Source organism: Scylla paramamosain, chromosome 30 (genome assembly GCF_035594125.1).
Source record: "Scylla paramamosain isolate STU-SP2022 chromosome 30, ASM3559412v1, whole genome shotgun sequence".
Classification (NCBI taxonomy): Eukaryota; Metazoa; Arthropoda; class Malacostraca; order Decapoda; family Portunidae; genus Scylla; species Scylla paramamosain.
Window position 1 is genome coordinate 1,491,657 of NC_087180.1, and position 23,194 is coordinate 1,514,850.

Sequence of the window (23,194 nt, forward strand, 5' to 3'; positions counted from 1 at the left end):
GCGTTGGAGAATTTATTATTTTTTTCTATTAGTAGGAGACCGGCAACTGCGGTGACCCCTGATGGAAGCAGTCGAAAGATGATATTTTATATTGTACTTCGCACTAGTAATGCTTATCACATCCTGCATCTGTGATCAAGGAAATATGGACGCGCAAGATTCCAGCGAATTGTTTCGACACTGCAGTACTGAGTGAGCCACCAAGAGACGCAGGACGAGGGACAGGAGAGCTGGGTGGAGGCGATGAGAGCTGCTCTTCATAACGCTGTGATCAATGTTTACCTGGCGAATATCACGTGTGGGACGCAAGACCAGGAGCTGTGGCCCTGCAACCGACAATTTAATAGGAGTGAGCTTCACACACACACACACACACACACACACACACACACACACACACACACTCTCATGTACGTTATCTATTTCTCACCACCAACCTACATTTATTATTTCTCTACATACACAAATGCTCCCTCTCCTTCAATGAAAACCACCACCACCACCACCACCACCACCATTACAATTATCGCTAAACCCTCTGCATCACCACCTCTTCGCCACCTGACAGTAACAGCGTCACTTCATCACCCTCCTTTCAACATCCAAGAAAGAAAGAAGAAAAAAAGGCATTCCCAGAACAAAATCTTATGACAGCAATTCATTAACGCACAAAATTTTGCACCCTTTACTTGTATTATCCATTATCCATCCAGTTCAAATTTTATGATACCACGTGTACTGTGTCATTTTTCCCGGCTGGTACTGCAGGGGATTCAGGACATGGGTGATGCACGTGCCGCTAATCGTGTGCCCCGCTGTCTCATCCTTGGTGTGAGGGAAGCTTTTGTCCCGCACACTTCACGGATCTTAAGGGTTGTTCCAAGTGGCGGCGAGGCGGTGTAGCAATCTTTACGAGTCATAATATTAATCTCTGTGCTATTCTTAGACAAAATGACGAGGTGTTTTGTTCCTTGTCCCTTTACTTCTTTTGTCTGTGTGTCTGTTTTTCTGTCTCTCTTTGTTTGTTTGTCTATCTGCTGTCTGTTTGTGTTTTTGTTTCAGTTTTTGTCTGTCTGTCTCTTTTTGTTTCTCTCTCTCTCTCTCTCTCTCTCTCTCTCTCTCTCTCTCTCTCTCTCTCTCTCTCTCTCTCTCCGCCCTTCCGGTATTAGTTCTCGTGTTTAATTCACATAATCTTTCTGTCTGTCTGTCCGTCTCTCCAGCACGTGGGTCTGATGCTCCTCAAAGCGTAATGAAGGAAGACGTACAGGAGATGGAGGTCATTCGTCCTCTCTCCCTTCCCTTCCCTTCTCTTCTCTTCTCTTCATTTATCTTCCTTTCCTTTCCCTTCCCTCTTTTTTTCATTTTTTCTTCCTTCCTTTCCCTTCTCTTCGTTCCCTTCCTCCTATTCTCTTCCTTTCCTTCTCTTCTCTTCCCTTCCTTTCCTTTCCTTTCCTTTTCCTTCCCTTCCTTCCCTTCCCTTCTCTCCCCTTCTCTTCCCTTCTCTTCTCTTCTCTTCCTTTCCTTCCCCTTCCCTTCCTTCTTTAATTTTCATTTCATTCCTTTCCCTTCTCTTCTCTTCTCTTCTCTTCCTTCCCCTTCTCTTCCTTCTTTAATTTTCATTTCCTTTCTTTCCCTTCTCTTCTTCTCTTCCTTCTTTCATTTTTACTTCCTTCCTTTCTCTTCCCTTCGTTCCCTTGCTTCCCTTCGCTTCTCTTCCTTCCTTCCCTTCCCTTCCTTTCCTTTCCCTTTCCTTCCTTCCCTTCTCTCCCTTTACCATCCTTCCCTTTCCTTCCTTACCTTCCCTAGGCTTCCTTGCCTTCCTTCCCTTACTTTCCTTACATTCCTTCCCTTTCTTATCTTCTTCCCTTCCTTTCCTTTCCCTTTCCGTTCCTTCCCTTCACTTAATTTCTTTATTCCCCTTCTTTCCCTTCCCTTCGTTCCCTTCCCTTCCCTTCATTTCCTTTTTTCCCTTCCCTCCCTCCTTGTCGTGAGTCTGCGCGTGGCTCATCACCTCTATGGCCTCGCCTGGACTCCGTCACCCACAAACACTCAAGGGTCGGATATGCCGTCACGCCCATCAAGCGTACCCTCCTAATGGTCCCTCATATGGTGTGCTTTACTCTTTACTGCTTGGGATCGAGGACATCTGTGTGTCTGTCTGGCGCTCAAAACTTGAATTCCTCAACTCTTTGTTCTACAGTACGGACTTTTTAAAGTTTACAGGGATTATCAGTTTTTTACGCACTTTTTTTTTCCAGTAATCGTGTGGAATACCTGCTTAACTGTCACTAGAATATGAAGACATTTGAAAATTTCTGCATTTCCAAACGTTGTGTTCCCTTATGAGAATTGTTTTGAAAAGGTTACACAGATTATTAGATAAGTTTTCAGGCATTTTTGCCGTTTATGTTGAGCAATCCTTGTTTAAAAACCACCAGAATTATGAAAAAAATAATGAGAATCTCATTAACTTGCACCGAAAGTCTCTATTCTGAAACACCATTTCGTCGTAAGAATGATTTTATTTACTTATTTTTTAATGTTAGGGAGGCTCTGGCAAAAGACAACAAAAAAGGCAGGAAAAAACATCCTACTGAAGATCCCATCTTCCAAACAGTACAGCCAAAAGGATTATCAAAATCTTCAAAGTCCACAGAGATGACAAGATAAGTTCTTACGTACTTTTCCCATTAATGCTGCGGAATCTGTTCAAATCCTACGAGAATTACGAGAACACTCCTGAAAACCTTTTACTAAATTTCTATATTCCCAAACGCTTTATTCCCTCGTAAGAACTTTTTTGGTGGCCAAAGAGAGGATTGCATATTTTCGTAGTTACTTTTTCTCCCATTACTGTGTAATCGCTGTTTAAGAACATAAGAAAATAAGGAAAGCTGCAAGAAGCCATTAAGGTCTACACGTAGCACTCCCTACATTTCCACCAATCATACCTATTCATAAATTTGTCGAATCCTCTTTTAAGCTCCCTAATGACTCACCACTAACATTCCTGAGGCCGTTCCTTTCACCTACCACTCTATCTGAGAACCAATTCCTTCTTTTTTCTTTCTTGAACCTAAATTTTTCAAGTTTAAATACCACTGGAATCAAGAAAACACATCTTTATAGAATCATTTACCACTCAGACATTTCTATGTGTCGCACAGTCAGCTCTAAACATTACACTGGCTAGACTCTGGAAGATCTATTCTTTTAATCCATTTTTCTTTTTCGCAGGTGCTTTAAAAATTGTTGTACAGGGATTTTATCGTCGTGAATTGTTGCACATCGCAGTGAAAAGATTAAAAACTTCATTAACTTGAAAGAATTTCTGTACTCCCTCAGGCTTTGTTCTCTCATAAGGAGTAGTTTCAAAGTCCATATAGGTCATTAGATAAGCTCTCAGGTACTTTATCCATCAGTGTTGAGCAATCCTTCTTAAAACACCTCTAGAATAATGAAAACACTCTTGACAGCTACAACTTGCACTTGTACTTGAAAACTTCCCTCTTGAAAACTGCTTTCAAGGGCCACAGTGGTGATCAGATAGATTCTCAGGTATTTTTTTTCATTAATGTTGTGCAATAATTGTCTAACCACCAACAGAATGGTGAAAACACACTTGAAAACCTCATTTACTTGCACTGAAGGCCTGTATTCCCAAAGAATTTGTTCCCTTGCAAGACCTGTTTTCATGGGCAACAAATGATTAGACACGTTCTCAGGTTTTGTGGAATCTTTGTTTAAACGTCACCAGAATAACGAAAACACTCTTGTAAACTTAACGAAATTCCGCTACATTTCTGTATTCCTAAATACATTGTTCCCTCACAAGACCTAATAGATGACTAGATACATTCTTACGCATTTTTCCCATTAATGTTGTGCAAGCCTTTTTTAACTGCCACGAGAGTCATGAGAACACTCTTGAAAACCCAATAACGTATATCTTTAATAACCAATGGAGATAAGACACTCACTGAGGATGATAGGTGGAAATAGGTAGGCGTTTCATAGAGAGACTGCCACGTGTAGTCATGACGGCTGCCTGCAGCTACCCTTATTTTCTTGTATTCTTATGCAAACCCCGTGTGTTGTGGTGCGGAGAAAGAGAGGTGCCTTTGACAAGCGGCACGCACTGCAGCAGACATAAGTAACGCTGCCACTGCTCCCGCCACCCCACCTGGCCTGTAATTCACCGCGCCTAGTTAATGTCCACACGAGACTGGGAAAAAAAAAAAAAAATAACGAAACTCTCTTGGAAACTGCCACACATGCGGACAAGGTAATCTAGCTGGAGGTGGTGGAGAGTGGTGATGGGGGGGGGGACGGGTGGTGATGATGACAGTGGAAGTGGTAGACAGAATGGCGGAGGAGGTAGCGATGTTGGAGGTGGTGGTAAAGAGTTTGAAGGTGGATAAGTGTAATGCAGGAGATGGTGGTGATGGAGGAGGTGGAGAAGGTAGTGGTGGAGAGGGGGGTGGTGTTAGTGGTGGTGGTGGTGGAGAATATGAAGTGGATGCATGTAACGCAGGAGGTGGTGGAAGTGGAGGTGATGGGGAGGGTAAAAGTGACGGAGAGGCTTGAAGAAAGGTGGAGATGTTGAACAGTACAGGTGAAGGGGAGATTGGAGGTTATGGAGGGTGTTGGTGTAGGAGGATTAAAGTAAAGGAGATGACTGGAGTGGCGGCTTGTAGTGTGGTGATGGAGAGGGCGGAGGCAGTGGAGAAGATGAAGGAAGTGGAAATGGATTCTTACATTACAAAACATAGCAACACATCTTTTAATCCGTCCTTGAGTGCCCTACAATATTACTGAAAAGGACAAGAGAGCACAGGAGGGAATGGGTGGGTGGTGGGGAGTGAGGGGAAGTGTAGCAGTGCCAGACAGCTCATCACTAGACTGGCACTTTCCTCTGCTGTCCCGTAGCGGTGGGGGACACAGTGCCACCCCTCGAAGCATTACGTGTCACACTCAAGATGATGAAAATTCAGAAAACCATCGTGGTGTTAAAATTTACGATGAGAGTTGGAGCAGAAATCTCTCTCTCTCTCTCTCTCTCTCTCTGCTTTTTTCTTTTCCTTTCCCTTTTTATCTCTCTCTCTCTCTCTCTCTCTCTCTCTCTCTCTCTCTCTCTCTCTCTCTCTCTCTCTCGCTTTTTTCTTTAATTCTTTTTCTTTTTTCTCTTATTTTTTTCCACACACACACACACACACACACACATACACACTTTCTCTCTCTCTCTCTCTCTGTGTGTGTGTGTGTGTGTGTGTGTTCTGGCACTTCTCCTCCTTTCCTCTGCCACTTTCAATATCATCTCCTCATCCTCTTCTCCCATATCTGCCACTTCCAATACCTCCTCGCCTTCCTCTTCTCCCTCCCTGCCACTCCCAATATCTCCTGTCCTCCTCCCAGCCCAGCGCCGCGTGTCTTTCAAGTACACAGTTTACCAGGGAAATTCTATCGCGTCCTAAGTGGTGTGGCTACGCAGTGATGAATATTTGACAAGCCTACAACAGAAGACTAACTCTCACGCTGTTTGGCTTCACGTTCCCGCCCATCTCGCTCTCTCTCTCTCTCTCTCTCTCTCTCTCTCTCTCTCTCTCTCTCTCTCTCTCTCTCTCTCTTCCCCGCTCGTTCTCCTTCTCCCTTTCTCTCTCTCTCTTTCTCTCTCTTTCTCTTCCCGATTTCCGCTTTTCCAGTTTAGTTCTCTTCCCTCTCTCATTTCGTGCTGTCTTCTCGCTCTATCTGTTCCCTTTTCTCTTTCTTTCTCCTCCTGTGCTTACCGTCCTATCTTCTCTCTTACGAAGAATAAGGATACTGTAGGTCCATTAAAGGCAACAGATGGGGAGCTGGTTAGTTCTGGGGAGGAGATTAGTAAACTTCTGAATTATTATTTTTGAACTGTCTTCATCCAGGAAAACATGTAGGATATGCCAGATAGTGAATAGGTGTTTAGAGCAGATGAGAATGAGAAGCTGACAGATATTTCCATAACTAGGGAGATAGTGGAACAGGAGATAGATAGGCTAAAAAGTTCAAGTCACCAGGACCTGATGAAATATATCCCAGAGTACTTAAGGAATGTAAAGAGATTATTAGTGAGCCGTTAGTTTCTGTCTTTAGGAAATCACTGGAGTCGGGTGAGGTACCAGTAATGTGGAGGCAGGCTAATGTAGTACCCATCTTTAAGAAAGGAGATAAAACTTTAGCGTCTAATTATAGACCTGTCAGCTTAACTTCAATTGTAAGTAAAATGTTAGAGTCAATAATAGCGAGGAACATTAGGGAACATTTAGACAAACATAACTTGATAAATCAGTCACAGCATGGCTTCACGAAGGGGAAGTCTTGCCTGACAAACTTGTTAAGTTTTTACAGTAAGGTGTACGAGGCAGTAGATAATGGTGATAGTTATGATATCTTATATCTGGACTTTAGTAAAGCATTTGACAAGGTACCCCATCAAAGGCTCCTGAGAAAGGTTAGGGCACACGGGATAGATGGGAAGGTGTTAGGCTGGATAGGGTCATGGCTTGGTAACAGGCGACAGAGAGTGGTAATAAACGGCTCGAAATCCGAGTGGGGTCATGTAATTAGTGGGGTGCCACAGGGATCAGTATTAGGGCCATTGTTCTTTCTAATATATATATAATGACTTGGATAGTGGAATTAGTAGTGATGTTAGTAAATTTGCGGATGACACAAAGATAGGTAGATTAATTAGGTCAGAATCGGATGCCATCGCCTTGCAGGCAGACTTAGATAGAATGAATGAATGGACGGATAGATGGCAAATGCAATTTAATATCAATAAATGCAAAGTGCTTAGCGTAGGTAGAGGAAACCCACACAATAGGTACACATTAGACAACCAAACTCTGGTAGGTACAGGGTACGAGAAAGATTTAGGAGTTATAGTTAGCTCTGAACTCCGTCTAGGGAAACAATGCATAGAAGCCAGAAACAAGGCATATAGGGTACTAGTATTCATTTTTAGGAGTGTTAAAAGTAGAAGGCCGGAAGTAATATTAAAGTTATACTTGGCGCTGGTCAGACCTCATCTAGACTACGCTGTGCAGTTCTGGTCCCCACATTACAGGAAAGATATAGGTCTATTAGAATCAGTACAGAGGAGAATGACTAAAAGGATACAGGGGATGAGGAGTATTCCTTACGAGGCGAGGTTGAAGCTGTTAAATTTACATTCTTTAGAGAGACGTAGGTTAAGAGGGGACCTGATAGAAGTCTTTAAGTGGTATAAGGGTTATAACAAGGGAGATGTAAGCAAAATTCTTAGGATCAGCAACCAGGGTAGAACAAGAAATAACGGGTTCAAGCTTGAAAAATTTAGGTTTAGGAAGGAGATAGGAAAAAATTGGTTCTCAAATAGAGTGGTAGATGAGTGGAACGGACTCAGTAATCATGTAGTTAGTGCTAGGACACTAGAGAGCTTTAAGAGAAGATTAGACAAGTTTATGAATGGGGATAACAGATGGAAATAGGTAGGTGTGTTTCATACAGGGACTGCCACGTGTAAGCCTGGTCGCTTCTTGCAGCTTCCCTTATTTCTTATGTTCTTATGTTCTTATGTTCTTCCCGTTCTCATTGCCCTATTCTCTCTTCCCGTCTCTTACGTTTCTACCTGTTCTCTTTGGCCTTCTTCCCGCTCCCTTCGCTTTCCCTGTTGCCTTCTCTTCCCGTTCTTCTCATCCAGCTTTCTCTTCCTGCTCTCCCCGCCCTGCCTCCTCCGCTAATCCAGTGCAGTCCTCTCTCCTGTAACCCAGTCTTCCCGCTCTCTCTCTTCCTACCTTGGCTTCTCTTCTGGCCTTCCCCGCCCTATCTTCCCGCTCTCCCCGTTTCGCTGTATTGCATTTCCTCCTACTGTTCTAGCTCTCTCCGGCCTTCTTCCCGCTCTCTTTCTCTTTACTCAACCTTCTCTTCCCGTTCTCCTCATTCAATATTTTCTTCCCGCTCTCTCCACTCCCTCCTCCAGCTATCCCAGCACAACCCTCTCTTTCTACTTCACCCTGTCTACTTGCTCTCTCCTCTTTACCTGCCTCGCCCACTCCTATCGCCCGTCCGTTCTTCCCGCCCCGCCCTCTCTTCCCGGCTTATCTACTTAGGAGAGTTTTCAAGTACTTTATCTGAAAAAAAACCGAGTTATTTTCTTTACGTAAACAGGTGAAAAAATAAACTGCGCACAGGAAACTGCAAAAATGTATATGCTAAATGTAGTAGTAGTAGTAGTAGTAGTAGTAATAGTAGTAGTAGTAGTAGTAGTAGGAGAGTGTGTGTGTGTGTGTGTGTGTGTGTGTGTGTGTGTGTGTGTGTGTGTGTGTGTGTGTGTTCCTGGTACTTGCTGTTTGTTTTCTTTATTTCTTTGTTCTTATTTTCTTATATAATTTCTCTTTTCTTGTTTTCTTCTTATTTCGTTTTTCTTCTTTTCTTGTTACATATTCATATAATACAGGGTTACCACAGTGTGTGTATGTGTGTGTGTGTGTGTGTGTGTGTGTGTGTGTGTGTGTGTGTGTGTGTGTGTGTGTGTGTGTGTGTGTGTGTGTGTGTGTGTTGTGTTGCCTAACATCCCACCAAACTGACCTGACCTGACCTCCCAAAGCCAAGGTGGTTTAATAAAATAAATCACCTTGACCTAAACTGACCTGACACTTCCTGCGCCTCGCCCTAAGTGCCGAATTAGCGAGGTGACGGAATGCCCTGAAAGAAAGTGATGTGTCGGGCGTCGGTGTCACCTTCACTGCGTCACGAAGCCTTGTTAAAATTGAGCCACACGCTTGCTGTCCACTCCCCGCCTCTCTGCGTGTGTCAGGGGAGCAGCGGGGCGGGAAATGGTGGTGTGAAATATAATCCTCCAAGCTGTTAGGTGTTCTACGTGCTGCACTTTCGCTCTGTCAGAAAAAAACACACCTACAGCATGCCAAGTTAGAGGAGTTCCCGTGAGCTGTTTTTCCTCACGCGTTTTTCTCTTGTTTAAACTTTTACCCGCTTCTGTTTATACCGCGCCGTAAAAACTAGCAAGCTTTTCCGACTAATTTTCGCAGCGTAAAGAAAGAGACCGAGGAATGATGGTAAAAAAAAAAAAAAAATTGCTCCTTTTTTTATCAAGCCTTCGATGGTTACTTGCAGTGGAGACACGAAACGCGGCAGGTAAAGTTTTTATGCAAGTTTTTACTCATGAAACGTTCAGTCTTGGTCATGTTAGTGGTGCTGGTGGAGGAGAGGGCAGAGGGGAAGGAACAGAGGGTGAGAGGCGGGGATAGTCTGGTCTCACTATAAGCTTTTACTTCGTGCAAGGTTATATATATTTTTTGTGTTCATATATCGTGGTGCTGCTTGCTTGGTGTACTGAGGCTTGCCCACTTTACAGGCACCAGTGTTCGGGATATGTTGCTGATAGAAGGTAGTTTTTTGTAAGGGTTGGTGTTGGTATTGGTATTACTGTTACATATTTGCAATAACTGACGTTGATTAAATACTGTTGCATCATTTCACGAGTTTCAGTGCACTACGTCATATGGAAGCGGCAAGAAATGAGCTCTGTTTTCTATTTTCTCACTTATTTATTTTTTTCTCATTATCTTTAGCGAGCCTACTTCATAAGTGAAAAAAAAAGATATATAGAATTGTAACTTCTAAATCTATGGTTAACACGTTACTTCATTGTTATTATTTTTTTATTTTACTTTTCTTTTTTATGTTCTTGGCATACAGCGGCGGCAGGCAACACTTCTGCTTTAAGGGGCTTAGATGGTCACCCCTTCTATTTCTGGACGCTTAAACGGTCGGCCCCGCTTATGGCGGCGCGTGATTTTTTTAAGTGACGCCTTTTGCAGACTCGTTGACCACCCCTCAGAGCTCCCCGATGCACCCTTCCAAGACAGGGTTGACAGGAATAAGGTGGTATAGGGGACGCAACAAGTGTGACAGAAACAAAATCCTCAGGGTCAGTAATCAAATAGGATAAAAAAAAAAAAAAAAAATGGATTTAAGCTTAAGTTAAAAAAAAAAAAAAAGATATCAAGGTATTGGCTCTCAAATTAAATGGTGGATGAATGAAACACTCAGTAATCAGCTTGTTAGTGCCGAGTCATTAAGGAGCTTTAGTATACTAGACAAATTCATGGATGAGGATGACAGGTGGAAAGGAATAGGTATGTTTCATACAGGGAGTGCCACGTGTAGTCCTGATGGCTTCTTGCAGCTTCCCGATGACCTTGTGTTCTTAAGTGGGAGTTCCTCGGCCACTCCAGTGTAACTTCAAAAACGACCATCTGCAGGACTGTACTCAGATCTCCATGATGAGCGACGCCCACTCGGCCGCCGCGACAGGTGATGATCATTGCTGCAAAGCTTCCGTTTCTTCACAGTTTGGGGACGTGAAAACAACGCCACGCCGCCTCCCTCTCTCACCCTCACCTCTCTTCCTCGTGTTTATAATAAATTCCTTCTATGGCCGCCACTCGCCTTCACGCGTGTAAACAAACGTATCTTGCTCATCCTCTCTCCCTCCTTCCCTCCACTATCTCTCCTTTCCTCCCTCTCTCCCTCCCTGCTTCCCTCCCTCACTCTGGAGCTTCCGGCTGCAATATTGCGCGTGAGCTCTGACGTGGGACTCCTGCAGGCTAAACAGACTGACCACACAGCCTGATCCGGAGAGGCTGACCTGATGTTGACCCGCGGGGCTGAACAGACTGATGCAAACACTGACCTCCCAAGCTGACCCCGATATGCTGATCCCACTGGCTGTTTATCTCCCTTCCCCCACGCTGATTCACGTTGATATAATTCTCTCTCTCTCTCTCTCTCTCTCTCTCTCTCTCTCCCCGCAGGTGGGTGTCGCGTGAGCTGCACGGCGATGCCAACCTGCACAGCTGTCACGGCGACCAACACCAGCGGAGGTGAGTGAGGCAAGCAACCCACCACAGTGCCTGGCACCTAGCATCCTAACAAACAAACACACAAAAAAAAAAAAAAAAAAAAAAAAAAAAACGCACACACACAAAACATCATACTACTTAGAACCTTAGCACCCTAACACACACACACACACACACACACACACACACACACACACATAGATCAACACAATAAGTACGTGGCAAACATTACTGTACGTGAAAAAAAAAATTCGGGTCTCTTAAAACACACAAAAAAAAAAAAAAAAAAAATTACCAACGTTAAAGTATATATATATATATATATATATATATATATATATATATATATATATATATATATATATATATATATATATATATATATATATATATATATGTATATATATATATATATATATATATATATATATATATATATATATATATATATATATATATATATATATATATATATATATATATATATATATATATATATATATATATAAACCTGAAACAAGTACAAACACAAATATCCTTAAGAAAATGAATCACCACTTTCACAGATATTTAAAAAGGTATTACTGACACACACACACACACACACACACACACACACACACACACACACACACACACACACAAGTACCTACGTATTATAATTATGCACTCGTGATTAAGTACCTAGTGACTTAAGGTTAATTCAAAGATTTGCTCATCACGTGCTTGAGGGAATAAGAACATAGGGTGAGGAGAATGCAGAGGGCCAGTTCATCTTCACGGGCAGCTGCTTTGATTCTTGCTGTAGTAGTTGTATTCCGCGTATAGATCCAGCCAAATGTATTGCTATGACTTCAACACAATACAATACAGCGACATGTACTGTATATCCCTTTGTCTGTTATGAGTTCTCAAGTTAAATAAAATGTGGTGCAGGTTTAGAATGCAGTTCTTAGACACCACTGACAGCGGAAAGGAATGAATGATTTAGTATTTCGAGTCCTCTAAAGCTACACTGCCTGTTCCTTCACTTGGCTCTGTGGATTGTCCAATGTGACTCGATTGACACAAAAAGTGCATATATATATATTTTTTTCTATGTAGGAGGGGCATCCGTCAAAGGCAACAAAATTAGGAGGGGAAAAATAAAGCCCACTGAAAGTTGGAATGAAATGAAAAGGGAATAATTGCAAAGAAGTCTTGTTTATCGCCTTCTTATGTTTTTTTTTTTTTTTCGAATGGTGATGTGTAATCCTCGCTGACTCCCTCACTGCCGTGGCTTACAATCACGTGTAATAAAATGGCGCGGCGCAGGTTTTACAATTTTCAAAGACACCACAGATATCGAAGTGAGTGAACAAGTAGCGAGAATACTCAATTGCATTTATTTTTATTCCTGCTCAGTAAATCACGCAGGTTGGCTAAAATAAAACAAGTGAGTCTCATTAGCAACCACGAAGACTTGAATGCCTCAGGAATTTCCACGATATGTCGTTGAAAGTAGTTGACGAAGTGCTTAATATGTAGTTAAGGTACAAAAGAATATAATACATAACAAAAGTAAGACATGAATGACGGGAAACAGTACAAGGAAGGAAAACGTAAGATATCAGACTAATCATTCAGGAGCACCTCTACGCTGCACCTCCAACACACTACTTGAAGTTATACATGTTTATTTATTTTTTTCATGGTTCTAGTGACAGATTAACAAGACTTCTGCATTGCTTGCTTGCTTGCTTGCTTTCGGATGATAGTATAGGTGGGGTGAAAGAAGAGTTAAAAGTGGAAGTATAGTGTAGGGGAACCATGAAATACAGGAGATCAATAGGTGGCGGGCCAACCATCTTGCTGTTCCTATCTTAATTGTGTTTAAGTAATGTGTTCTTTGTGTGGAGTTCTACATTATTAACAGGAGAAACACTCGTGAGAACCAGGCTAATCATCTCTGTGGCCTTTAAAAATAGCCACAGTGAAAGAGCAAAGCGTTTCAGAATACGGCTCATTGTCACTTCACAGGGGAGAGGAAGAGAGGCACCACCCAGGTTTTGTTTATTTTATCTTAGCTACGCCCTCAAAGTAGCCTCAAGTGTTTACATTCTTCTCAAGGCTCTGCTGCTTCTCCTCACTGTAAAGATTCCTCACTAACACAGAACAGGAGGGAAAAAAAAAAATATATCAGTGATATTTGAAATCTTGAAGAAACGTGAGAACATGAGGTAGGAATTGTTAAGGAAAGTCATAACAGTCCAAGATATGACGAGAAAACACTGAAAATAAAGGAGCTAAGAGAAAAAAAAGTAGGGAGCTGTTGGAAAAAAAATGTGTGTGTGTGTGTGTGTGTCCCTGACGTGTGCCTTGACCTGTTCTAAGCCTTGACCTTCACGGTTGACCTCCTTCACCTGCCCTCTCCTCTTCCTCTCCCTCTCCCTCTCTCTCTCTCTCTCTCTCTCTCTCTCTCTCTCTCTCTCTCTCTTCTCGCCCACACGGTATTACATTTGCATTATTTGCCAGTGATTCTTTTGATTTGAGTGGTGACACTTTTTTTTATTTTTGCCTTATTTTTTTTGTATTTTCTTCGTGTCTCGGTCTGCCTTCACGAGATGCAGATCAATAAGTGATGCATGATGAACATTCCTCTTTCATTGCTGTTGTCACCCGCTAATATGCAGGATAATGTGAAAAAAAAAATGTTTGTAAGAGAGAGAGAGAGAGAGAGAGAGAGAGAGAGAGAGAGAGAGAGAGAGAGAGAGAGAGAGAGAGAGAGAGAGAGAGAGAGAGAGCATCACGTCAGCATTAAGAGCGCAGTGAAGGCAGTGCTGATTCTGCTCCTGACGCCCCATTTCACTCTGAGTCAATCAGTGAGGGAAGACTCGAAACCTGCACGAGAGTTTGCTTGTAAAGAGGACCCCGATGAGGCCCGTATTATGAAACTCTGCGCTCTCTCACCACGACTATTTTCAAAGGCCAAAGAGATGATTAACCAGGTTAATAATAAGGACTTCTTGTTGATTTATCACTAGAACCGTCATAACATCCTTAAAAACCCTTATAACCTCGAGAATAGCCTTGTAAATAGTATAGTGTAGTTACAGTTCAGAATATGTTCAAAGCCTGAAGGTAGGGAGGCGTCGGTAGGTGAGGCACAATCATGGCTAGAAGAGTAACCGCCACACTTTCTTCCTCTGAGCTTAGTTTTCCCTTACTCTTAGTCCTCCGGTATGATTAGAGTCTATCAATTGTCAGGTTTTGTAAAAAGACTCAGTAAAGGCGAGGGTTGCATTCTTTGAGAAGATTGATTCGCCACAGAGGATCAATCTTTTCTAACGCGCTCTGTCTTCTGCGCTTTCTTCAGTCACACCCGCTACAAGCATGTCTTCTTTCACTGCATCTATAAACGTCCTCTTACGTCTTACTCTCCTTCTCCTGCCGGACAGATCCATCTTCAGTATCCTCCTCCCCACACACTCCTCGTCTCTTCTCCTGACGTGCCCAGACCACCTCAGTTTCTCCTTTTTTTGGACAATAGCTCACTGGTTCCTGGCAGCTTGGTATTCGCTGTCACATAGCTGCGTCTTGCTTCAGAAACTGTCTGAAAGCTACGTATATGCGTGGCCAGAAGTAGGAAAAGTAACCTTCTGCACTTTTTTTTTTTTTTGTATTTTCTCTCAATTACAGGTCCCATGATCTATTTGGAACTGTCAGTTTTCAGGTTTTTCTTAGACTGTCAGCATATCAGAGGACTTGACTGCGGGGAAACGCTAAAACCAATAGACGGTGAGGCTTTTGAAGATTTGTGACTGTGACTACTTGACTCTTTGAATGTTAATGACAGATTGACACTTGTTACTTCAACATAGTAGACGATTTTTTATCAACCATGAAATAAACTACAGACACTGACATTTTTGACTCCTCGGTTATTTCTTTTAGTGGTGTCTCTCTCTAAACTTAGAGGCTCAATATATGAATCCTCCTTCCTCACTCGACAGTATGCAAGACAGTTCCAGAAGAACGTTGAGGTGCAGAAAACTTAACTAATTCCCGGGGATGATTGTGTGATTGTCCCTTGCAGACTGTGACAGTGGAAGGGGAAAAGGTTTACCTGATAACCTGTCTGAAAGCCTCCTGCCACGCTGTGAGAGACGCGAAGCTCCTATTGAGTTGAATGGAGCAAATTGACCGTAATGACCGAGGCCTTTACTGAGTGAGAGAGAAAACGGATTACCTCTTCCACCCACGGAAGGGAGCGCTCTGAAGACTGGAAGAGGCTCGAGCGTTGCAAAGTGGTGAAAAAGTCTCATGATAATACATAGTGAAAATAAAACAATAATAAATACAACGAAGGCTTTTACTGAGTGAAAGAAAACGCATTACCTCTTCCACCCACGGGAGGGAGTTCTCAGACTGGATGAAGCTCAAACGTGGCAAGGTGGAAAAAATTAAGAATAAAATCAATAAACAAATAATAATAATAATGATAAAACAAAAGCTAGTGAAAAGGAAAACAATAAATACAATACAAGAATGAAAGCCAAATAAAACGTAAATAAGTGAAATAAGCTAAATGCAAAATAGAAATAGCTCTATCAATAAATTAATAAAACAAAAGAAAGGATGCGGAATAAAAGGACGTAATAAAACAAGAGAAAACAAACAAGAAGACGAAGATACACGAAAACAACTGCTAATATAAGAGAAATGGAAAATAAAAAGATATACACTAGCACCTACTAGGTCACCTCCTTCCCCTTGTAGTCAGAGTCACAATCAGTTAGTACTGGGCTCTCGAATAAGCCACCCTATCCTATCTTTCCCGCCTCCAACCCTGGGACTCATTTCTCTCCTTCCCCATACAGCATTCCACCTCACTTTCGTCTCGGGGTTGGTGGGGAAAGAGAGCTTGAAAAAGTTAGGTTCAAGAAAGAGGTAGGAAGGAATTGGTTCTCAAATAGAGCGGTAGATGAATGGAACGGACTCAGTAATCAGGTTGTTAGTGCTGTTATTAGGGAGCTTGAAAAGAAGGTCAGACAAATTTATGGATGGCAAAGATAGGTGGAAATAGGTAGGCATGTTCAAGCGAGCGCCCAGTATTGATTGTGTGACTCCGGCTACAAGGGAAGGGGGGGGGGGGGGGACGGAGGTGTTGAGCCAGTAGTTGCGATTGTACGGTCATACAGAAAAGTATCCTTACTCTCGTGAACACTGAATTTCACATAGGTTAGAGCGATTCAAGCAATTTTGGTACACTCGGCGAATCTCTGTGAAATGTGGCGGAGGTTGGTTGCGTATTACATCGGGATTCTAACCCTTGATTAGGGGATCGCAGATATCAGTTATCACGTTCAAACAATATCAATATTTTCCGTATCCCTCCGCCCGATGAGTCAAAATACTTAGCGTCATTTTAATGTCGATATTTTTCTGCATCACTGTACAAATGAGAATAATTCAGAAAACAAGGGCAAAGCAAGGAACAAGGAAGAGTGAGAGTCAGCCACAACACCAGTAGCTTACATGATGAAACAAAAGAAAACGTACATAACTGAATGGAGACATAAGAAGAAGATTGCTGAAACAAGACAGATACATTTACTAATGAAAATATTTAAGAAAACTAAGAAGAATGAAAGGAAGGAAGAAATAATTTATGTAATAGAACAAAGGAAGGCAAACAGAATAAATCGAGAACATATGAATAAAACTGTTAAAATAAAAACAAATATGCAAGGAGGTATACAAGGAGAACTGAAAGCAGGGAAGAATGAAGCAAGTGAGGCGACCAATCGTAATTAAACAAAATAAAACCAAAACAATAAAACGAGGGTACATGAAAAAAAAGTGCTAAGATGAATGAAAAATTAGAATATGTATATACACAAATAAGAATAATTAATAAAACAAGAACGACTAAAAGCAGGGAGGAACGAAGCGAATGAGGTTGTCAGTTGTGTTACCAGTAAGTCTGTAATGACAAATGGGTAACAACTTTCGTACGTGTAGGAAGGAAGCCAAGCCCTCTCTACATGCTGTGGCTGTCTTATACACTTATATTAAGGCTGAGATTACATGAACTTACAAGATTTCACGTGTTATTTGTTGTGTCTAGTAAAATCTTCGGTCTAAAAAGTAAGTTATTTCGTGCGATTTCGAGTTAAAATGGACTAGTTTAAGTTTAAGTTTTAGTTTTTAAGTCCCAACAGAGCCACGCACGCCTACCTTATAAGCTTCCTGCCTAACACCTCTAACTTGTAGAGCAGTTTAAGTGGCTGTCTTGGTGACTACGTTATTCTCAAATACACTAGACACTGTTTTGCTCCACACCTCGCCACACTGCATGACTACCACACTAAGCACACTGCCATGTCCCCGCTACACCACAATGCCACACTCACACCACACTGCCACACTAACACCACAGTACAATGCACACCACAACACACCACATCACCGCCACACTACACCACACTGCTATGTCACCGCTACACTAAACATCACCACAACTACCACACCCACACCACACCACACCACACTTCCACACCATTACGTACACTTGATAATAAGATGTTTTTATCTTTTATGATCTTTCCATTTCTTTTTTTTTTTTTTATCCCAAATTCACTAACTTGTTACATTTGTACTTCACTTTAAATCTCCCACCCTCACACACCCACCCACACACCCACATACAGACACACACACACACACACCTTCACTTTACTTCCAGTCCCTAACCTGCGCCCACACACACCACAGCATCACTTCACAAAACGCAACACAGGATACTCGTGTCAATACAAACCACATCATAACTTCCCTCCTGCCCACACACACACACACACACACACACACACACACACTCTCTCTCTCTCTCTCTCTCTCTCTCTGTCTGGTGCACTAATCGCTCTCTCCTCTCCCTCAATCATCTCCTGTACTCTCTCCACCAGCATCAATCCACATTTGCTGTTGAAAACGGCCACCACGTCTACCACCTTCGTCAAAGCCTCGCAGCTAAGTAGTAAGTGTGTGTGTGTGTGTGTGTGTGTCATATTAAGTTTCTCTCAACACGCAGCCACATATATGAAGACCGCAGGTAATAAGGCTATAGTAGCAAATAATGCGAGTAATTATGATGTAAGTATACCTAGTGTTCAGCAAGGCAAGTGGCCCAGAAGTCTCCTGTACAAGGCTTTACAAGGGTTTTTTTGCTTGCTTGTATTCTTGTTTGTAGGTTGTAGGGTTGTAAAGTTGTGCATTGTGTGCTAAGGGTGCTGCTGAAGGTGCCAGGGAAACAAACATGTATAAAGACTACCGTTTATAATAAAGATACAGGTGATACAAAAGGCACCTGCCTGGCAAAGCCGGACACTGACTACTTGTCACTCAGAGCGCCAGAGATATCCCGCCAAAACGTATCCGGAGGTGGACACAGTGCGGGGTGTGTCCGAACCGGGAAAATGCTCGGCCACACATCTGCTGCATGCCCTCATGTCTCGCAAAACATACGGTGTGACACGCAGGTCACATAAAAATAAGTAAATGCATATGTAAATGTTTGAATAACGACACAAATAATAAGAAAGTGTATAAATGTGTAAATCGTGCTTATCTGTGTTAATCGTGCTTATTTGTGCAACATACTGTCATCACAGAGTATCTCAAACGGGAAATATGGCGTTTCTATGCCAAATCAACTGCAAAAATAACACTACACTGACGATACACTAATAACATACACGATGGAAAGCCTGACGGCTGAGAGATCCAGTCTTGAAGCGACGGGAACAGCAGCACTAAAGCAGTTGATGATGCAATATTGAAGCGAAGACTGATGGCTGAGAAATCCAAAGTCTTGAAGCAACGGGAACAGCAGGACTAAAGCACCCGAGATGCAGTATTGAAGCAAAGAGTGACGGGTGAAAAGTCTAAAGTTTTAAAATGATGGGGACAGTAGCACTAAAGCAGTCGATGATTCGTCGGTGATGGCTTGAAATGTCCAGTCTTGAAACAACAGGAACAGCAGCTACAACTGGCGAGATGCGTCGGTGATGGCTTGAAAAGTGCCGTCTTGAAATGACAGGAACAGCGGCTACAACTGGCGAGATACGTCGGTGACGGCTTAAAGTCGTGCGGGAACGCAGGCTGACGGGCAGGCAGGCTATGGAAAGCTTGATAGAGGCCCTGAAACATCTGAAGAAGGCACTGAAGACATGGTAGCGTACGTAGCAGTTTGCGTCGGTGCCGGCTTAACAGGTAATCTGGAGGCGATGAACGTAGCTGGAGTAGCTGGCGACGAGCAGGGCGCGTGGGCATGGATGACTGGTAGCGTCGACTCCATCCCACCGCTGCCACCATATGTACAAGAGTTTTTGCTTGCTTGTATTCTTGTTTGTAGGTCATAGGGTTGTAGGGTTGTGCATGGTGTGCTCGGGATGCTGCTGAGGATGCCAGGGAAATAAAGATGTACAAAGGCTGCTGTATATCATAAAGATACTGGTGATACAACAAGCACCTGCTCACCAGCATCCAGCCCAAGATAAGGTCGAACACTGACTAATTGTCACTCTGAGCGCGGGAGCGGGCGCGTGGGAGACGCCACGGAGATATCCCTCCAAAACGTGTCTGAAGGTGGACACAGTGCGGGGTGTTTGTCCGAACCGGGACGAGGCTGGGACGCAGGGGATAGATGGGAAAGTTCTACTCTGGATCAAGTGAGGATTGAGTGACAAGTAGCAACGAGTTACAGTTAGTGGCTTCATATCACAGTGGGGGCAGGTAAGTAGCGGATTGCCACAGAGGCAGTTGTAGGACGGTTATTGTTTTACTATATATTAATGACTTAGATAATGGAATCAGCAGTGATATTAGTAAACTTGCGGATGATACGAAAGTTAATTAGGACAGTTTTTAATGCAACCACCAGGCAGACAAAATTAGATAAGATGAACGAAAGGACTGACAGATGACCAATGCTATTTAAGATTAAAAATACAAAAATTGATAGAGGAAATCTATATAATAAGCACACAAAAAAGCGAGTTCTGGTAAGGTCAGAGGACGAAAGGAGTTGAAGTTAGCTCAGCTCGGAGAAAATAATGAATGTTGGCCATAAATAAATCTGTGTATTAGGGTATATCTTTAGTAACGTGAAAATTATATTTGGCATTAATTAGAGCTTATCTAGACTATACTGTATAGTTATATAGTTCTTTTGCTACAGGAAGGACACAGATCTGTTAGTCTGTATAGACGAGAATAATTAGAAAAAAAATAAATACAAGAGATGCGAAATATTCATTACGAGGGAAGATTAAAGCTTTTAAATTTACATTCGTTAAAGAGATGCTGAGTAGGATATGATCTGATCGAGGCAAGAGAGAGAGATATAGCAAGGGAGATGTAGACAAGAGCCATAGTATCAGATACCAGGATACGAATAGAGGTAACGAATTCAAGCTTGGTAAAGTCAGATAAAAAAAAAAAAAAGGAAGACACTGGTTTTCCGTCTGATAGTGACAGATGATTAAAAGAGACTCAGTAATCAGGTTATTAAAACCGAATCAATAGGGAGTGTTCAAAGAAGATCACACAAATCTACGGATAGGAAGGATAAGTGAATACGAGTATTTTTTTTTTTTTTTACATGTGAAAGGTCTGCAGGCTTCTTGGAACTTCCCTTATTTTCTTATGTTCTTAATGTTCTTAAATACGAAAGTTGCATTATTCCCTCATTCATTAACTTTGCTGCGGACACAGTCTCCTGGTATGGGGACGCAGGGACCTCTGAGATACCCGGCAACAGCTTGTTAATCAAACTCCTCCAGGCAGTCATTAGGATAACCGTATGAACAGATGAAAAAAATAAGCGGGGTGTGGAAAGTTTCGTCTGTCATAGACTCGTGCTCACTGGTGACTGGCTGAGGACTGCTGGCTGTTAAACAGATGGGCGGGACTGATCTTCCCTCAATGGCTAAGACACAGTGACCCAAGCCTGTCATCTTCAGCAGCCGCACTCCTCTCCCTCATTACCCAAAACGTTAGTTCCAGGGTTGGCTCTGATCCCCCTCTCCCTCTGCCTCACTCCCTCATCGACACAGAGAGTCAAACCTGTCATCTTTAGCAGCCACACTCCTCTTCCTCATTACCCAAAAGCTTAGTTCCAGGGTTTATTTTGATCCAGAGTCCACGAAAGACAAAATGGTTCACACCCCATGTATCTTTTCATCCTCTCTCCCTCTCCCTCACTCCTTCATCGTCTCTCTTCATCAAACAGCAACGAGCCAGGGCGAGTACTATTTGTCTGCGGAAAAAAACAACGATGGTAGTTTCGCTACATTATATTGTAGCAAGGAAAACGGCGTCCCTGCCTCTCTCAGCACCTTCAAGAGCCTCATGGACCTCAAGGCAGCGGACCAGGTGGATGGCATCACAGGTAATGGAAGCTCCTCTTGCGCTCAAGAGGACTTGTAAAAACAATTTATGTTTACGACAGCTTATTTTATTGAGATAATTACAAAAATGGAAAGTACTTGCACCAGATAGTTTAACTTTTTTTGCTATTTAGACTGGACAAGACCATAAAAGAAAAAAAAAGACCACTTGCTGCTGTCAAGAAAGTCAAGGGTAAAAAAAAAAAAAAAAAAAAGAAAACCGACGCTGTACAATTATGTTTTGGAGGGCTCTTATTTAATACTTCTCTTCCAGTCGTAGGTAACAAGAGAAACAGAATCTGGCAGAGAGCTCCAGGGTTTAGCAATGAAAGGACAAACTAGCAAAGATTCAAGTCTCTATAACCTTTCTTGCCTGTATTCTCAGTTTCCACCAAACACTAAAGCTTACATATATTATCAACAGAATAACAAAAACAGGAACCTGAGTAAGATTAGAATTTCTTTGACACACAATATGAGGCAGCTCAGCCAAAGGTTGAACAGGTCATGCATGGTGGTGGCGGATATACCTATTCAACATTTTGGATACACCTATTCAACATTTTTTTTCTTACGTAAGGGGGCACTTGCCAGGGCCAGCAAAATGTATATAAAAATGGCCCACTAAGGTGCCGATGCCAAAAGAAGAGCCAAAATGATTAATCAACACTAGAGACACACACAAAGTCATTTCGAAGTAAGGTCATTGGCATAGTCTTGGTCATGGGGGTTGAGGGTTGCATCACTGCGCTCTGTCAGCCTCCCCGTCAACACTGCGTCCCGTGCATGCGGTACGCCTTAGGAATACTTACCACTATTAATGATATACACAGGCACCAATGGCGAGTGCCACTAAATATTGTTGATTATGAGTTGCAAATTAAAATCCTGTTGCCCTTTCTTTTTGGGACAGGCGCTCTAAGTGGGCCCTTTTCGCCCTTTTGTTGCTCTTATAGAACAGATAAAAAAAAATGCTTCCTGTATATACTCGTATTAATGGTGATAAGTATTCACAGTGTACCGCATGCAAAGGTTTAGACGCGTAGCTTGCCAGAGGATGATGACGCAATTTTCAGTCCCCGTGACCAAGACGAACACTTTAAGGAATTCTTGGCGCCGAACGCAGGACCTCGGCAGCCAAGCAACCCGTCGCCTGCCACTGTCTTGGAGGTGCTGAGTGACCGCGTTAACCCTCTCCGCAGACATCGACGACGTGGGCGTGTGGGTGCACGTGTCTGGGACGGATGAGAAGATATTCTACAACGGACAAAGCGTCGCCGCCGCCAGAAGTGGGATTATCCTCTCCACAGTGAGTGACCACCGATGATTCCGCCCTCTGCTCCAGTCACCATCTATTCTCCCTCCTGCTTCCTCCTTTGCTATTCCACTTATTCACCCTTTATATCTCCAAGCTTTTTCTCTCTCCTTACTCCATCTTTCATCTATTAATCTCTCTTCTTCTCCTATTCCCTTATTGCTGTTTTTTCCACTTTTCCCTCTCCCGTTCCTTTTATGATTCCACTTATCCACCTCTGATCTCCCCGCTTTTTTCCTCTCTTTACTCCACCCTTCATCCATCAGTTTTTCTCTCTTCTCCACATATTCTCCTTTCTGTCACCCGCTCCACCACAGCCACCCCGATACCGCCACCACGTTCACGACCACCACAGTTCCAGCTCTTCGTCCTCCATACTGACATTCCCTCCACCGCCTCTTCCTTTCAGTCTACACGGTCATCATCCACATGACTGAGTTTGTATCACTTTTGCCTTTCTGTTTGTATCTTGTCTATATTACTATTTACTTTTATCTTTTGGTGCATGTGTGCGAGTGTTATTGTTAGAATCTTTCTCTCTCTCTCTC